At 50.8% G+C, this 18,274-nt stretch overlaps 1 protein-coding gene across 1 annotated transcript in view; it reads right to left on the bottom strand.

The window, feature by feature from the left end:
• The window catches only part of POLA1 (DNA polymerase alpha 1, catalytic subunit), a 2,033,948-nt gene that overhangs the window by 439,939 nt on the left and 1,575,735 nt on the right, over nucleotides 1–18,274 (bottom strand). The window lies entirely within an intron of this gene.

Genomic DNA, 18,274 nt, shown 5'->3' with positions numbered 1-18,274 from the left:
TGCTCCCGCCGGAGCCCGATCACAGAGCCTGACAAGAACCAGACTTCCCCGAGCCCGATCCACAGCAAAGCTGAGACCCGTGGAGGGGACAAGAGACGTGGGACCGGCAATCTTGGAAAACCTGCACTTTGCTACCTGCGCAGCTCCCGAGGCTCCCTCGAAGCTGTGCATTTGGGATTGAGAAGCCCCAGCCCCGAGCACCTTCTACACCGACGCACAGTGCCTCCACACTCCACGAGTGCCGCTTGGGGCCTGTTAGTGTTTTTGTGCCCGACCCATCTTTCCGGTCACTTGCCCCTTGGCTAGTGGTCTCTGTGACGACGAACCTATGAATTTCCACCGCTGGCCTGGTTGCTCCAGGCTGTCCCTTGCTTCCCTGAAAAGGAGAAGCCCATCAGACCTTGCTGGTCTGATCGATTCCTGCGTGGGGTGCCTTTGCCAAGGCTTGTTGACTCCAATCGGGAAGCCGACACCGCCGACAGCAATATCCTTCATGGGACAGTCCGTGCGCAGCTCCTGGTCGTCGTCCACACCTCCTGGTCCACGTGGCTGCAGAGACAAGCTTCACGACATCACCTGATTGCTTCATGACATCACCTGGTTAATTCCTGGTCACTGGCTAGTGACCCAGACTCTGTCCCTTCTGCTTTCAGGAAATCTTCATCCTCGATCCGCCCTTGGATCCACCCGGACACTCCTCTCCTGGTCGCCTGCAGCATCTTTCTCCAAGGCTCCATAGGATTCAGCGACGAAACCCGACACACTGACACCTATGCACTCGCCTCCTGTGGGTGAAGTAACGTGAGTACTCCGGTGCTCCTGTGGGTATTGACTATCCTAGTGTCCCAGTTTTCAGTAGCTTTCTCCTAGTCCATCTGGAAGTGTCCTAAAAGAACTAGTTTCCATTTCTTTTGTTCCCATTCTAACTTCATGGTAACTCGCGTGTGTGTAAAGACACTGTACACGCCTCCCGTGGGTCTACTGCTTCCGATCCTTTGGTAGTACAGCGTAGCCCCAGCGATTCCCTTGGCCCTAGGCCTTTACATTGTCCGTGACGTGGTTCTTATACCACTATTTTAGTATATGGTTTAACGTGCCCCTAGGGCCCTACTGTATTTTGTGCAACTTATTGTATGATAATTAAGTATCTTGTTATGTGCTTGTGCCTCTGATCTCATAAAGAGCTCAGAGGGGTTGTTATCGTAATAAATACATATATATTTTATATATAACCTGTAAGGTGTCCTTTCATTTGGTATTCAAGGGGTTACACATGGTAAAACAGCTGGCTTTACACGCCCTCTGAAGTTTTAGCCTAAGACTGCTTTGTCCATGCTACCCCTAGGATAGCTGGTCTACAAGGTTGACTTTACAACCATCACCATAAGGGTTGTTTGGACTGATACAGGGTGCCCACTATAATAGTGGACATCACATATCAGGCCAACTTCTCACACTGAATACAGGAGCCCTTCATCCCAATACACTCTATGGGTTCCATTAGCATTCCCAGCAGCCTCAGCAGCAGCTTGCTGTCTGAGGGGTTCAAGAGAAGGGCAGTCTAACTGCGCCTGCCTCAAATCTGCCCTTGAAGGTCCCCTTGTCCCAAGAAACTCAACCTGATCAGGCTCAAGTTCTTCTAGGACAGTTCCTTCTTGGGTCTCACAATCAGCTTCCTTGGAAGGCTGATCCTCATACCAAGGCAAGGGGGAAGGCACTGCTTTAACCCTACTGATTCTCCTCTTGGTAGGCAACTGGTCCATTATTTCAGGATCCAGGGCCTGTTCAGTGTTGCACTTTTTGGCCTGTGACCTGGTCACAGCAAGGACATGTGCTGATATATCTAACATCTCTGCATGAGTCCTATACTCCACTTCAGACCAGACTGAACATTCTAGGTCATTGCCAAGCAAACATTCTACAGGGAGGTCTGAACTAACAACAACTCGAGGCCAGTTACCCCTCCCCAGGAGAAATTAACAATTGCCATACTATGGGTGGTAGTGACATTGCTTGCATTGGTCACTAGGTAATTGTCACCTAGTATGATCTGTCCAGGGTCCACAAAGTATGTAGGCCTGGGCCACTTTGTTATTAATTAAAGGAGTCTGTCTGTACTTGCCCAAGTTACAGGGGCTCACGGTAGAGGACATAGCCATGACCACATCACAGACAAGGACAGCTTGAGTTGGTATTTAGACTAGGCCAGAATCCACCTCAGTTCCCAGGGTTAACCCTACTAAACCCTTTGGTTGAAAACCACCACTATTAGCTGTACTAGGGAGAACAGTTGCCTTAGGGGCAATGGTGGCTGGAACTGCCTCCTTCTTGGTGCAATCACTGGACCAGTGAGTGCTAACCTTACAAAAGTTGCACCATGGCTTCTTTGGACCTTCGTTCTTTTGGGATTTCTTAACTTAACCCCCCCTCCTCCCCCCATTAGAAGCTTTTTGGGGACCTGGCGAAGACTTCTGGTCTTTTGCTTTCTCCCCACCCTTTTGGTCTTGCTTCTTATGATCACCACCTTGGTTCTGTACCTTCTGCTTCACCCTAGTTCTTAAAAATGTGTCTGCCTTCTTTCCCAATTCTTGGGGAGAGGTCAGATGAGAGTCAATCAGGTGCTGATGCAATAACTGGTTCTGACAATTATTAAGAATCTGTTCTCATAATCAAATTATACACTCCTGTATAGTCATTGACCTTACTGCCCAGTAACCAGCCCTCCAGAGCCTTAGTAGCACAATCTACAAAGTCAGTCCTGTCCGGAGTCTGTGTCTTTTGGGTGTCTCTGGACAGCAACCTATACTGCTCAGTGGTTAAGCTAAATCCATCTTTCAGAGCACTCTTCAAGACAGTGTAGTTGTTTGGATCCTCATCACTAACTGTGAGGAGCTTGTCTCCCCCTTTATCTGAAAAGGAGAGCCATAAGAATGCTGCCTACTGACTCTGGGGTACCTGCTGTACTCTGCAGGCCCTCTCCAAAGCAGTTATCCACTTGTGGATGTCATCACCACTCTTGTAGGGAGGGACAATCTTATTTAGGTTTTTATGGTCATGAGACCTTTCCCTATCTCTAGGAATATTGCTGCCACAACTTCTTGCCTCTTGATCCTAAGATTGACTTCCTTCATCCTAGCTTTGTGCTCTCTCCTCTGAGGGGAAGCCATCCTCCTCACAGCAGAGGCACTGGATCCTACTGGGGAATCAGAATGATCAGAACCACTGGACAGTGATCTGTTCCTTCTGTTTCCACGGTTAGACCTACTTGGAAGGTTAGAGGGGGGCCTACCATGGCACTCTCCACCTCCAGGTACTCCTGTGTTGCCCAGGTCAGGTTCATCTACTGCATCCTGGTCATCATCCCCATCAGAGACCAATGGATCTTCTCAAGTTGGATTTTCCTCTGTTGATTGATGGCCCCCCCTCTCCACTACCATGGTTACATTGGTCTGATGCATTCTCTACATCATGAGCCACTAAGAGATCTACCAGGTGGTTAAAGGTTGGACTCTGTCCTTGTCTCGACTTTCTGACTGCAAACAGGCTTCTAAGATCATTAAAAGTGAATGAGTCATACTTAGAAGGCACCCTCTGGGGGTCTTCTTGAAGAGGTCCCTTAGGGCCTGCTTCCAAGGACATTTTCTAGTGAGGTGTGGTGTGTGCACCTACCTACACTAAATGGTTTCCTACTAGAACCTCTCTAGGAGTTGTAGTCAGGGTGTGCTAAGCCCTTCCACCTACAACTGCTAAGTTCAGTAGAACTTAAAGTATTATAAGAACTTGATTTATATGTACCTACAGGGGAACTATCACAAAGCTCACCAGCAACAGGATTCACTTACTGCGAGGAGAGGACAGCGGTAACTTCTTTAATCTGTGCCCCAGACCGCCCGCCTCCCGCTGCCAGACCTCACCTTCATCATCGGGTCCGGCCGCCGAGTGGAGCGCGGTGCAGGTTGCAGCCCAAGGACTACAACTCCCAGGATCCCTGAAGACGCATCCCGCGTCAATCACGCGCCAGGCGGCGCATAAAGCTGCTGTTACCCCGGTCGAGGGGGGGAACTATCACAAAGCTCACCAGCAACAGGATTCACTTACTGCGAGGAGAGGACAGCGGTAACTTCTTTAATCTGTGCCCCAGACCGCCCGCCTCCCGCTGCCAGACCTCACCTTCATCATCGGGTCCGGCCGCCGAGTGGAGCGCGGTGCAGGTTGCAGCCCAAGGACTACAACTCCCAGGATCCCTGAAGACGCATCCCGCGTCAATCACGCGCCAGGCGGCGCATAAAGCTGCTGTTACCCCGGTCGAGGGGGGGAACTATCACAAAGCTCACCAGCAACAGGATTCACTTACTGCGAGGAGAGGACAGCGGTAACTTCTTTAATCTGTGCCCCAGACCGCCCGCCTCCCGCTGCCAGACCTCACCTTCATCATCGGGTCCGGCCGCCGAGTGGAGCGCGGTGCAGGTTGCAGCCCAAGGACTACAACTCCCAGGATCCCTGAAGACGCATCCCGCGTCAATCACGCGCCAGGCGGCGCATAAAGCTGCTGTTACCCCGGTCGAGGGGGGGAACTATCACAAAGCTCACCAGCAACAGGATTCACTTACTGCGAGGAGAGGACAGCGGTAACTTCTTTAATCTGTGCCCCAGACCGCCCGCCTCCCGCTGCCAGACCTCACCTTCATCATCGGGTCCGGCCGCCGAGTGGAGCGCGGTGCAGGTTGCAGCCCAAGGACTACAACTCCCAGGATCCCTGAAGACGCATCCCGCGTCAATCACGCGCCAGGCGGCGCATAAAGCTGCTGTTACCCCCGTCTCGCGGGACGCGAGCGGGACGCCGGGCGAAGCCCGGGCCAAGGGCGGGCCCGTTCTATCCCGTTCCAGACCGGGTAAGACTGGACTGGGCCTCCCCACTGACGTCTCCTCGCCCGATATATTGACTTCCCACTGTTGCATCAGTGTCATATCACGCTTACTCTTTCCTGACATTCTATTATTCTAATATATTGAATCCTCTTACTACTGCTTTACAAATATGTCACCAAGAAAGACCAGAAGTACTAAAACTTCCCATGCAGCCGAAATCATTGGACCAATTGACCACTTTATTGCACGGGCGAACGATGCGATTAACCAGGGAGCTCTTATCTTGGAAAGGCGGGTCTCTCAGGACCTGGCCGCAGCCAAACGTTCCTCATTGGGACTATTGGCGGCGGCTAGGACCCCTAAGCGTACATCCAATCAAAGAGCATCTCTGGATGCACATACAGTCCCTGGCATTGTGGACCTGTCTGTGTCCATAGATCTCTCGACTACCCAGATTTCTCAGCCACCATCTTCTCAAACCCGTCTATCACTTGAAAGAACCCCGATCCTTTTCTCTAATGCTACCGGGGAGGATTCTCACACCAGGGGGCTCCGGGAGGGTGCAATATCCAAAAAAAACCGGGGATCTAATGAGAATAAGACCACGTCCCAGATAGCTGCTCCCCCACCCCCCACAGATTTACAGATTTCTTTTACCACGCAGTTGCCTTCTTTAACCCACGTTACTAACCAACCAGTAATCAGTCAGCATGAGGCACAAGTTTACATTACAGATATCACCAACCCTTCGTTAAGTGTACCTAACACATTGTCAAATGATAATGGGAACAGAGGGTGCGCTATTTCTAGTCACGATCCTCAAATGCTGCACAGTATAGAAACATTAATCAAGTCTTACATGCAACCCATTATTTCGTCGTTGGAGAATCTAGAAACAGCCTTAGAAGTACTAACCAAAGAACTTAAATCCCGTAAGACTCCAATTTCTACTTCTTCGAAGGCCAAGACTTTAACTACCAAGCCCAAATTAAATTCCAACCCTAATTCTATTAGCATTGGGCCACCATCGCCTTCTCATGTTCCCAAACTTACCCCTGTTATACCTACAGTACAACAGAACCCCCCTACCTTGGTTCCCCAGCCAACAAACCCAACAGCAGCCGCAAAGAGTGGCCCAGCAATTCCATCGGCCTCAGACCCTCTGTTGGCCGCTGCTCCTATCCGTGCTACATCTCACGTACCAGATATACCCAAAACTCCAGCATCCAAGAACGCCGCTTATAACACCAAGCGGAAAGTTAGTTATTCCCATCATCTACCACCGGATGCCTCCCCGTTCGTTGTCATCATGACGGGGGTCCCAGAGTTGAACCCCAATACTGAGGAACCGGGGTGGTCTTTGAAAAACAAAGTGCTACATTGGTTGTCTGTTAACAGGCCCCCACCTCCCTATTCCAATAATAGACTGATTAGTGTTTGTAGGGTTCCGTGGGTTGGTAATGAACCTAAAACCACTTCTGGGGATTGCATTATTATCAACTTTGAAGACCCTCAAGCAGTTGAACATATTTGTTCCTGGGGGTCGCACCCTAGTCATGAGGGAATAAGAACAAATCGCTTATCATTTTTCTACCCTCCAGCTAAACGCTTCATGTCTGGCCCAGATTGGAACTGGACCCAGGTAGGAAATTGGAATAGGAGACCCAATTGGGCAGATTGGTCTGATCAGGGGGCTAGAGAAGCTGGCTCATCTTTTGGTTGGAGAGGAGTCCCCACGCATAACAGATATGACTGTCTGGAGATGGTGGATTGACCACCATCTGTTAATATCTGTCACAATGCGTACTCCTCTCCTCCCAGTGTATTGTCTTCTACATCAGCAGATCTGTCTATCCAACAAAGTTCCGTAGTTCACTCCCCTGTTATCTCTAAAGCAATTGCCATTCCCTCTCCTTCCTCCCCGCATCCAGATAGTCCAGTAGACAATTCTCCAATTCTTCCAACCACTACGTTATCTGTACTATTCTGGAACGTTGCAGGCCTCTCAACAAAGATTACCCTTAAACCCTGGTTGGACTTTGTTTATACTCATCAGATAGTCTGTTTCCAGGAAACTTGGGTATCTGAAGCATTGCATATACAGGGCTATAAAACTTTTCACTCCCCAGCAATTAATACCACCCATGGTAGACACAAGGGAGGTTTAGCTATGTATGTTTCAAATAATTTGCTTGCTAAGAATATTTCAGTCCTCCATTCCACTGTTAATTATCAGATTTTAATGGTTAATTTTATTAGGAGTACGTCATACTGTTTTATTAATTTCTATAATAATTTAACCCCTGCTGATTGTGCGAAAACTGTTTCCGATATTTCACATATCTTAAATGAGCAACGTTCTAAACACCCATCGCTCGTCCTTACAGTAATCTGGGGGGGGGATTTCAATGTCCCACTGTGTATCAACTATAAGAAAGGCATCTGTGGCCTATTGGACGAAGATGAATGCCCCCTGACACATTTCTCGCACTCTCAACCAGGTGAATCGATTAATGTCAGTCTTACCTTGTTGGAATTAACTTTTGCTAATGAACTTGTAGACCCCACTGTAGATTTTAAACCCACATTTCATGGTAGGGGTTTCTCAACTATCATAGATTTTATCTTATGTTCATATACCTTAAAGGGCAATGTATTAAAATTCAACACAGGCTCTGAGTTCTTTGGTGACCACTTTCCGAACAGCCTCACTCTCAGCATAGAAGCGGGCGAAGCCTCAGTAACCAGAAAGAGTTTACTGTCCCAGGACAGACTGGTTATGGATAGAACCAACGGTTTTTCAGTGAAATGGTCCAAAATAGACCCCATAATAACTTCTACAAAAATCATTTCAAAGGCACTCTCTCAGGTAAATATCTGTCTTGCGGATGAGTCTTCACCCACGCAAGTTATGCTTAGCTTTAAAGAGATTTTAAGCACTATACAGGCCGAATTATACCGTCACCATAAGCCAGGCAACCACTCTTTTCCTGGCTGGTTTAACACGGCCTGTCGCAAAGCCTTATCTGCCTTAAAAACAGCAACTCATAACCCTGTTAGAGACCAGAAGGAAATAGCTAAACTACGATTGCAGTACAAAATAGCCTTAAGGAATTGTAAAAAGGAGCATAAGAAGAACCTATGGGCTCAATTACACGCAAGCTGCCGTACTAAGGATAGCTCGCAGTTTTGGCTCGTAGTTAAATCTCCCTTTTTGGATAACGTAAACTCTCATCGGCACTTGGATGTGGCAGTGACCCCTGACGAGTGGGTATCCCACTTCTCAAAGATCTTTAGTGGTTCCCCCCCAGCCAGCACTATACAGGCTGCAATGGATACCGATCCTCTTGGAACACAGGTTTACCCAATCGATCTCCATTTCAGTCTAAGTGAGGTCACCCACGCCTTAACCATCTCCAAAACCGGTAAGGCACCTGGTCCCGACGGAGTGCCCCTTGACATCTTCGTTACCAACATAGAATTATGGTCCCCAATCGTCTATAAGCTGATGGTGGCAGCCTTAAATACTGGCCTACCAGACTCCTGGTCCTCCTCCATACTTCTTCCCATATTTAAAAAGGGCGACCGGAACAACCCAGCCTGCTACAGGCCCATCTCCCTCCTGGATTCCTTGGGGAAGGTCGCCGGACGCCTGATCCTGGAACGCCTTCAGGACTGGGCGTCTGAGAAAAACATCATGACGGACCTACAATACGGTTTCCGGGAGGGGCTGGGCACCGTGGAGCAGGCTCTAAATCTAACCCTTTTAATAGGCAAGTACGTAGGAGCAAAGGGGGGTAATTTGTACTTGGTCTACGTCGACCTTAGTGCGGCGTTTGACTGTGTAATTCACGCCAAACTATGGTCCATCTTAGAAGATCTGGGCGTGGACCCCCCACTTATTAAGTTTCTGCGCGAGCTTTACTCAGATGCCACTGCCTGCGTGAGGTATGGGATTGGAGGCGAACTCACACCCCTATTTTTAGTCACCCGAGGTGTTAGACAGGGTTGTGTTCTGGCTCCCTTTTTATTCAACTTGTACACCAATGGGCTGGAAACGGCCATGTTGGAAGGGAGCCAGGACCTACCATCCATCAGTCATCGCCCCATCCCAGCACTACTTTACGCAGACGACTCTGTAATTCTTGCAAGAACCTTAGTCCAGCTACAAATACAACTTGACAAATATTGTAACTTCATGCTTTCTTTAGGCCTGAAGGTAAATAAGAGCAAAACCTTCGTAATGTATACAGGAACCAAGATTAAGAATCCAAAACCTCTCTTTATTGAGCATACCAGGCTGGAACGAGCTAGAGAGTATCCGTACTTGGGGGTGTTGGTGGACGACCAACTGTCCTGGAAGAGAGGGCTGGCAAGTAGAAAGCTCCTCTTTCAAAGGGCAACTTCGGCGTTAGTTTCCTTCTCTAGGAAGCTGGGTAAACCCGCCCCGCCTGAATTGCTAAAAATCCACCAAGCAAAGTGCCAAAGCATAGCAATCTACGGCGCGGGAGTTTGGGGCTATGTATCCACAGATGAATTACAGAAGGTTCAAAACGGCCTCTTAAAATATCTTCTGGCTCTCCCAAGTAGTGCCTCAAATTACGCTTGCCACATTGAGCTTGGTGTGGATTACCTTTCCGATGTTATCAAATGCCAACCAATCCTCTTATGGCATCGCATATGGACGAAGCCACAATGCCACCTAACACGCTCCTTGATTCTCGATTGTTTAAACCTGGTTCGCTGGAAGAAGATTCCATGGCTCCTCTACATTTTTAACTTCTTTCACGACCTGAACTGCCCACAATACTTTACTGACCCCTCATCAATGGTAGACATTACTAGAAAATCCTTGAAAAATGTATGTCTTAACCAACTAAGGGATCTGCGCCTTTTGTCTGAAGTAACAAAGAAAACCAATGCGCATTTGTTGACGGTTCAAGTTTCCTTTAATATACAACCTTATCTCACTTTTTATTTGTCAAACTATGAAAAGTATTTATTGACCAGGTTTCGTTTTAATTTGCTTTTTCGCCTTCTCACCTTTCCAACTGTGTCTGATTGGTCTCACGAACTATCCAAATGCCCATGTGATCATGAGTCTACCCAATCAACCATTCATGTTATCTTGTTCTGTGGTTATTATAAAGAAACACGCAAGCGCTGGATTATCCCAATCCTGAGACAAATGGGGTTGAGGTCCTGTCGCCCAGCACTTCTGGCGTTACAGATGCTAGAAACCCAATATGTAGCCAAAAATGTTGCCTTGTTTTTAAAATCCTGCCTGTTGATTCGTAGCAAAATTAATTCTACCATTTAAACATTGTTGTCAATATGATCTACATTTTTATCTTTTTATTCTTACTTGTATTTTACCATGTAATAATGTTTTTACATATTGTACTGTATGATGCACTTTTTATGATTATTACAAGTTAATCGAATAAAAGTATTTGAACTGAACTGTACCTACAGGTACCTTAATGTGATCTTTCAGATGATATCTCAAGATTATATGTTAAAACAACAGCAAGCTCTTATCCCATCCCCTGCACACTAATGTGAGAAGTTAGCCTGGCATATGATGTCCACTATTCTAGTGGGCACCCTGCAACAGTCTAAACGACCCTTATTGATGGTGGTTGTAAAGTCAACCTTATAGACAAGCTATCTTAGTGGTAGCATGGACCAGCAGTCATAGGCTAAGACTTCAGAGAGCATGTGAAGCAAGCTGTTTTACCAATTATAATCCCTTGAATACCAAATGAAAGGACACCACACAAGGTATATATATAATATATATGTATTTATTTCTAACACAACCCCTCTGCACTCTTTATGAGGTCAGAGATCGAAGTAAATCAAGTTACTCAATTAGCATACGATAAGTTGCACAAATACAGTTATTCCCCAGGGGTCTCACAAACCATATACTAAGTAAGTGGTATAAGAACCACTACAGAAGTAGTGAATAGGCCTAGGGCATCGCTAGGGCTACACTAAACAACCCAAGGTTAGGAAGTAGGAGACCCATGGGAGTGCAGTGTCTAAACACAGTCGCGAGTTACCATTGACTTATAATGGAAAACGAAGAAGTCACAAAGTTACTGTTTAAGGACACTTCCAGATGAACTACGGTAAAACCCCTTTAGACTAGGACACATCGAGAGTCAAGACCCAAGGGAGCACCGGAATACTCTGGTTACCTCACCCAGGGAAGCCGGGTGCATAGGTGTCTTTTCGTGTCGGGTTTCGTCGCCGTTTTCTATGGAGATCTGCAGAGAAGTGCTGCAGGCAACCAGAGGAAAAGTGTCCGGGTGGATCGGTGAAGTGAAGAACCTGAAAGCAGAGGGGACAGAGTCTGGGTCACTAGCCAGTGACCAGGAAGAAACCAGGACGGAACCAGGCGATGTCTCGAACTCAGGTGACGAGGTGAAGCTGGTCTCTGCAGCCACGAGGACCAGGAGGCGTCGACGAAAACCAGGAGCTGGATTCGAGCTGTCCCACGAAGGATCTAGTTGACTGCGTGTCTGTATCCGGACTGGACCCAACAAGCCTTAGCAACAGCAATCCACGCAGGAAGTGAAGATTGGCTTCGAGTCAGACCAGCAAGGTCTGGGGAGCTTCTCCTTTGCAGGGAAGCTGGAGCAAGCCTGGAGCAACCAGGAAAGCAGTTTGGTTTAAAAGAAAGTCTTCGGAGGGCTAACTAGCCAGCGGGCTAGCAACCCGGAAAGACGCGACGAGCTGAAATGCAAGAGCAGGCCCCACGCGGCACTCGTGGAGTGTGGAGGGCTGAGCTTCGGTGCATATGGCGCTCGGGTCTGGGGCTTCTCATACCCCAATGCACAACTGGGAGGTTACCTCGGGAGTCGAGCAGTTAGCAAAATGCAGGATGTCCAGGGTGTCCGGTCCCACGTCTCTCGTGACCGCCACGGGACTCGGCTTTACTGTGGATGTGGGTCGGAGTCAGAGAAGTCTGGAAGTCCAGTTCCTGTGTCGGCGAGACTTTGGGTTCCGACAGGAGCGTCGAGAAAGCAGACCGGCAAGTTACTGGTGGTGCCTGTTTGCACAGGGTGGTCACTCCTTGACCACAAGGGAGATGTCTTCAGTCCTCTAGTCGAAATAGAACGTCGAAGGTCCAAGAGTTCTGTATCAAAGTTTTGTTCCAGGATAATCTAAAGTCCTGGGGACACAGCTCCCATCTTTATACTGATTTTAGGGGCTGGATTACCTGCTAGGTACCTCCTATGGGTGGACCTGGGAAGGGGGTGGTTACACCCCTTTCCCTTTGTCCAGTTTCGCGCCAGAGCGGGCTGGAGTGCCCCAGCAACTGATTTGAACCGGGCTATGCATGGAGCACCTTGTGTGCCCCAGTCAGTGTCTCAAACAGCATCTGCGGATGCAGCCCTCCCTATCCCAATACACATCTGCCTGTCTGGGGAGGTGGACAAGAAAATCTATTGTCCAGACCTCTCCTGCCGGAGTTTCGTCTACATGTCTTTACCCTCTAGAAGGGTGGAATGCTACCCCCGCCAGAATTGGGGGGGGGGGGGGGGGGGGTAGTATTCCAAAGTGTTTGACACCTTACACGACATGTTTTGATAAAGCCAAACCAAAGTTAGCATTAACCGCGAGGATTATAATGCAACAGAAGAGTATATGGTATGGCTATATCATAGAACAGCTATAAAGAGATGGTTCCCAAAGCTGCAGAGGGGCTCAGCTCATGCTAGGGCACCCTCTCACATAAAACCAAGCACTCTGCCTCCTGGATTGTCGAGGCCTACCATAGGAGTGACTTATAGGTGCAAATGCACAAGTTACTACTTGTGTAACGATATATCTGTAAGAGACATTAGTTAGTGATAGATTCCTTACCTTAGAATATCCCCAGGCGTCAGACTGGATCCGGAAACTTTTGCGTAGCAATACCCCTGCGCGCCGGTAGGCGTCGTCTGCGGCTCCGCGTCCGTCGTCGGCGTCGTGAGCGCCGGGATGACGTCGTCGGAGTACTTAGACGGCGCCCATGCGCGCTGACGTCAGTTCTGACACAGCTTTTCCGCGCCAGATACGCAGAGCCATGATAGAACTAACACTGGTGCCATGAAACTAGGGCCCTGAAAAGGGATGACCTTAACCCTAGATATCGGTTCGCAGAACGGGGAGGATGGGTGGGTCGGTAAGGAATCTATCACTAACTAATGTCTCTTACAGATATATCGTTACACAAGTAGTAACTTGTGCATCTGAAAGAGACACGTTAGTGATAGATTCCTTACCTTAGAATAGATACCCCAGCAATACCAACCCCGGTGGTGGGTCTGCGAACCAATATCACACCAGAAAGTCCTGGAGGACGGAACGGCCAAAGAAGCCATCCCTCCGGACTTGACTGTCCAGGCAGTAGTGTCTTGCGAACGTGTGCAGCGAGGCCCACGTAGCTGCCTGGCAAATGTCCTGCAGGGGGACACCGCGGCCCAGGGCAGTTGTTGTTGCCGTGGCCCGAGTGGAGTGAGCCCGCAATCCAGCCGGGGGCTCCTCCCTCACCATGGAGTAACATGCTTGGATACACAAGATGATCCACCTAGAGATGGTCCTCTTGTGCACAGCCTTACCCTTCTTCGCGCCCACGTAACCAACAAAGAGTTGGTCATCCACCCGGAATTGGCGTGTGCGATCTAGGTAGTAGGAGAGCGCACGTTTTGGATCCAGACGGTGGAGCCTCTCTTCCTCTTTCGAGGGATGCGGAGGCGGAAAGAAAGTGGGCAAGGTAATGGACTGCCCGATGTGGAAGGCCGTGACAACCTTGGGCAGAAAGGAAGGTCGTGTACGTACCACCACCTTGTCAGGATGAACAGACAGGAAAGGTGGAGAAGAAGAAAGAGCCTGGAGCTCACTCACCCTCCTGGCAGAGGTGATGGCAACCAGGAATGCAGTCTTCAGAGTAAGGAGACGAAGAAGGACAGTTATGAAGTGGCTCAAAGGGAGCACACATCAGATAAGTGAGAACAAGATTCAAGTCCCACTGGGGCATCTACTTACAATAGGGGACTTGAATAAAGAAGGCTGATCTGGTAGCCTCAAGAAGGCTGAAAGAGCAGAGAGGTACTCTTTAAGAGTGCCCAGAGCCCTGCTGGGCAAGGGAAAGAAGAAAGAGCAGCACTTCCGAAAGGGGGGCAGAGAGAGGATCCACAGCCTTTGCTGTGCACCATGCCACAAATCTGTTCCACCGGCAGGCGTATACCGACTTTGTGGAGGGACGCCTGGCTGCCAGAATGATATCACAGACTTCAGGAGGCAAGTCAATGGCCTCAACTGTCGCCGCTCAATCTCCAAGCTTGTAGGTGGAGACTGGACAGGTTCGGGTGCAGGACCGTCCCCTGCTGCTGCGACAGAAGGTCCTCCCGAAGAGGCAGACGAATCGGGGGATCGACTGACATGCTGAGTAGCTCGGGATACCATTATCTTCGTGCCCAGTCCGGAGCCACAAGGATAACCTGGGCCCGGTCGCGCCTGATCTTCTTCAGCACTCTGGGCAGAAGTGGTATAGGCGGAAAGGCGTACAACAGACCGCAGCTCCACTCGCGACGAAAAGCGTCTCCGAGCGAGTGCCGCCTTGGAAATTTCAACGCGCAGAACAGATGACATTGCGCGTTCTCTTCTGTGGCGAATAGATCTAACCAAGGCTCTCCCCACTGCTGAAAGAGACCTTGCGCCACGTCCGAGTTCAGATGCCATTCGTGATCCATCATGCACCGACGGCGGAGTTCGTCCGCCCTGGCATTCAGAGAGCCTGCCAGGTGTTGAACCACCAGGGTCACGCCCTGATGTTCCAGCCATTGCCATAGGCGCAGAGCCTCCTGGCAAAGGGTCCACAACCCCACCCCGCCCTGTTTGTTGCAGTACCACATGGCGGTGGTGTTGTCGGTGAGCACTACCCGTCCCCGGACAGAGGGGAGGAACGCTTTCAGTGCTAGACGAATCGCCCGAAGCTCCAGCAAGTTGATATGGAGCCGGGACTCCGCCGGAGACCAGAGGCCTCTGATCTCCGCCTCTCCCATGTGGCCCCCCCCAGCCCTGGAGGGACGCGTCCGTCACAACTACGTGCTCCGGGTGGGGTAGGGAGAGGGACCTGCCACTGACCCACTCGCGGACCGTGAGCCACCACTGCAGTTGTCTCGCAGTGCCCTCCGAGATCAGGACATGATCGGACAGGTTGCCCTGATGCTGGGCCCACTGAAACTTCAGGTTCCACTGCAGAGCCCGCATCCGCCACCTGGCGTGACGCACCAGAAGGATGCAGGAGGCCATCAGTCCCAGAAGCCGCAGCGTCAACCTGACCGAGACTCGGGATAACGGCTGGAAGATGGGAACCAGAGCCTGAATATCCCGAACCCGCTGCTCGGGTGGAAAAACCCGAAACTGCGCCGAGTCGAGAACCGCTCCGATGAAGAGGAGCTTTTGAGAGGGACACAGGTGTGACTTCGGCACATTGATTGAGAACCCCAGCAGGTGCAGGAGGTCGGCCGTAGTCTGGAGGTGGCTGACGACTGTCTGGGGGGAGCCCGCCTTCAACAACCAGTCGTCGAGGTAGGGGAAGACTGATACACCCTGCCTGCGCAGATGAGCTGCGACCACCGCCATCACCTTCGTGAACACCCGTGGGGCGCTGGTAAGGCCGAAGGGGAGCACGGTGAACTGAAAGTGCTCTTGGCCTACCGTGAACCGCAGGTAACGCCGGTGGGCCGGCAGGACGGGGATGTGGAAATAAGCGTCCTGCAAGTCCAACGCTACCATCCAGTCTCCTGGGTCCAGGGCAGTTAAGACCTGAGCCAAAGTGAGCATCTTGAACTTCTCCGTACGGAGGAAGCCGTTGACGTTCCGCAAGTCCAAGATAGGGCGTAGGCCCCCTTTGCCCTTCTTGGGCACCAGAAAGTAGTGGGAGTAACAACCACACCCTACGTCTGGCCCAGGAACGCGCTCGATGGCCCTCTTGGCCAAGAGGGCCGAGACCTCCTCTTGCAGAAGTTGCAAGTGATCCCCTGACACACGGTGGTATTGTGGTGGCATGGATGGAGGGGATGCCTCGAAGGGGAGGGAGTAGCCCCTTCGGACAATCTGCAGCACCCACCTGTCCGAAGTGACTGTATGCCAGTGGGAAAGGTGATGGCGAACCCTGCCCCCCACAGGCGTCACATGGGCCTGAAAACTCGGACTAGGAAGGTTTAGAGGCCGGTGCTGCTGAGGGAGGTGTGGACTGGCCTCGCCGTGTTCCCCGACCACCGCCACGGCGGTTCCCACGTCCGCCACCGCGCTGCTGGACATTTTGCGGCGTGTGGCTGGCGGTACGTGGTGGGGCGCCCCTTCCGTGGCCACGAAAGGAGCGAAAGGCACCCGATTGCTGGCGTGGGGCCGTAAGGCCCAAGGACTTGGCCGTAGCCCTGGAGTCCTTGAAACGTTCCAGCGCATGGTCTGCCTTGTCGCCGAAGAGGCGACGGCAATCAAACGGCATGTCCAGGAGAGTGGCCTGGACATCGGCCGAGAAGTTGGCGGACCTCAACCAAGCGTGGCGTCGAACCGCCACCGTCGTTGCCATCGCCCTGCCCAGTGAGTCCGTTGTATCCAGCCCACACCGGATAGAAAAGCGTGCTGCATCTCGGCCGTCCGCAAGGGCTTGGCTGAGTTTAGCCTGGACCTCCTCCGGGCATCTAGGCAGCACCTTCGCAACCGTGTCCCACAGGGTGTGGGTGTAGCGGCCCAAGAGACAGGCGGTGTTCACAGACCGCAGCCCTAGGCTTACAGACGAGAAAACCTTCTTCCCGAACTGTTCATATCTCTTGGATTCCCTGTCGGGCGGGGCCGACGGGAATGCGGTTTGGGAGTTTGAGGCCTGGATGACCATACTCTCGGGGGTGGGATGGGTGGACAAAAAGCATGGGTCGCCCGGTGCCGGGCGGTAGCGTCTGGCCACGTTCCTGTCCACAGGCGGGCCTGTGGCGGGCTTGGACCAAGTGCCCAGAAGAACGTCACACAAGGCCTCATTGAACGGCAGGAGGGGCTCCGCGGAGCCTGACTGCGGTTTGAGGACCTCAGTGAGGAGATTAGTCCTCACGGCCGCGACGGGGAGCTGAAGGTTTAAGGCCTTAGCTGTCTTCGTCAACACTACGCTGTAAGCAGAACCCGCCTCCGAAGCCACAGTCGGGGGCGATGTAAATCCAGTGTCTGGCGAGGTGTCAATACCACTGGCCTCCCCAAGCTCATATGTCCAGTCCTGCTGTGACTGGCAATCATGTGCCAGAGGGTCCTCGGACCCCTCCCAATGCTCCTCGTCACCTGTGTCCTCGAGACCAGGATTAACAGCCAGGGCCTCCTCGTGGAGATAAAATTCTCCAAAGGCCGACGGAATCGGCGCCCAGCGGCGCCCTCCCGACGCCTGAGCAGAACCGCAGGAGGCATTGGGGGCGGCAACCACATCGGCTACCGGGGACGACACCCGAAGGGACGGCGCCGACGCAGTTCATAAATTGTACTCCACCTTGTAACCCTCACTGTCTTTAGAAACACATTCTGTACATTGATTTACACACTTGCATGATTTATTCTCAATGTACAATGTGTATGTGGGATGTAAAGTGTTCTGTAAAGAAATAAAACAAAATAGTGGAATTTAAATTATTTGTGTAAATATTGGGACAGATCAACACACCTGACATTCTTGCAGTGCATGCATATCTCTTCTATACAGGAACTGAGCAAAGTCAAAACCATGCCTCCCCTAAGTACTTGTGAAGTACAAGCAAGCTGTGAGCCTTTGTTTCACCTTCATTGCGTTTGCATTTAGGTGTGATACTCCAGAGAGCTCTCAGCCAGAATACTCTAACAAAAGAAGGCCTGATGGTGCCTTAACTTCGGCCTTTGTTTTGTTTCAAGTTGGAATTCAAAAAAACAAAGCCCCCCACGCTGCTTGCCCATTCCTGCTCGGAACTAAAGCAGACGACATGCAGAGGGTGTTGAATGTGTCTTGTACCTGAAAATTACACCGGAACGAGTATGTTACTGTTAGACCTGTCAGCCTTAGGGTGGTCTTTCCTATTTTTTTCGCCTTGGCCTCATTTTTCCCACCTACTTTTTGTTGGTTTTAGGGCTCTGGGCACCTTCCCATTGCTTATCAGTGTTAGGTGCAGGTGCTCTCTTCCCCTAACATGGCTGCCACTGACCCCTGCTACTGCAGCGTGGTCTTTTTTGGCGCACTCTAGTAGCCAGGAGCTGGCTGGAACCCTTAAACAATGTAGCAATGCCAGCCTGCCCATAGCTAGAATGAGGGAAGCTCCTGGAACCTTCTGGAACAGGGAAGGTGACGCCAACTGCCACTGCCAACTGTCGCTATATAAGGAAAGGGAGGGAA

Source organism: Lissotriton vulgaris, chromosome 8 (assembly GCF_964263255.1).
Source record: "Lissotriton vulgaris chromosome 8, aLisVul1.2, whole genome shotgun sequence".
Classification (NCBI taxonomy): Eukaryota; Metazoa; Chordata; class Amphibia; order Caudata; family Salamandridae; genus Lissotriton; species Lissotriton vulgaris.
The sequence above is the reverse complement of the archived record's forward strand: the minus strand, read 5'-3'. Positions and strand labels throughout refer to the sequence as shown.